General features: G+C 33.6%; 1 protein-coding gene across 1 annotated transcript in view; it reads left to right on the forward strand.

Annotated features, from left to right (window-relative positions):
- LOC119585060 (arrestin homolog) overlaps positions 1–1,067 on the forward strand; it is a gene marked incomplete in the record, with an annotated part of 137,586 nt that overhangs the window by 135,375 nt on the left and 1,144 nt on the right. The window contains 1 exon segment of the mRNA XM_037933677.1: positions 1–1,067.

Genomic DNA, 1,067 nt, shown 5'->3' on the forward strand with positions numbered 1-1,067 from the left:
AACATATAGAGACACACTTGAGACAGGTGTAAATCAAAAATAAGGGTTTTCCAGTACACTGTATGATGTTGTGAAGAGATGTACAGGTTGTTGCTATTTGTCTTTTCTCTCCTTTCCTATTGATATCCTTCTTCCTAATTCAGCCTATGTCTCCTTCCTTTAACACCACCATTTGCCTTGCCCTTGAGTGTATTTACCCTTAATACAACTTAATGGGTCGGCTCACCTTTAAATTACAAGCTTAACATACGACAGAATACGGCTGCAAAGTCAACCCACATAGCGCATCTTTCTCTACAGAGAAAAAAACAATATTGTTCTTTTTCCTCTCTCTCAAGAAATAGATTTAAATAAAACTATTTTATTTACTGCGCTTCGCTTGGTAGTAGACATGAAAATCTCTATATTATGATAACGTGTAGATTTTTCACTCTGGCTTCCTCGCTCTTCACTTAGACGAGCCGATCTCTGAACTGCAGTCCCGTATGCATGGTCAACAACAGTGTGTCACATCACGCTTATAGCATATGTAAGGTGGATTTTAAAAAGATATATTTCTGATAGATTGCTAGAGGCTTCTTTATATGTTCATTAAATATCTGTTTGTGTACTACAGTATTTTATGTCGTCGATAAGTTAAACATCAATGAAGAAATGTGAAAGCTTCCTTTTTCGTGGAAAAAAAAAATGTTATGGACAACAAATAACGAATATCTTACAAAAACATATCCAAGGGCAATAAGAAATAATAAGAAATAAAATGGAAGTTTCACTACGATTCTGAACTGTCTTCTACTTAATTATATGTCTTCCTTGCTACAAGCAAAATAGTGATAAATAAGCAGACTATGAAATAAAGATGAAGAACGAACAAGAGAAGTGGTATTAATATAACAAATTACAAGAAATATACGAAATATGCATAAATAGAAATAATCTGACCAGAAACATGGTTTTCCTTTTTTTAGTTGAATATGCTATGTGTGCATACGAAGGTTATCATTATTATTATTTCCACCTTCTTCAGTTACAACCACCTTGAATATTTTCATTCGCTTGTTCTCTTC

Source organism: Penaeus monodon, chromosome 19 (assembly GCF_015228065.2).
Source record: "Penaeus monodon isolate SGIC_2016 chromosome 19, NSTDA_Pmon_1, whole genome shotgun sequence".
NCBI lineage: Eukaryota > Metazoa > Arthropoda > Malacostraca > Decapoda > Penaeidae > Penaeus > Penaeus monodon.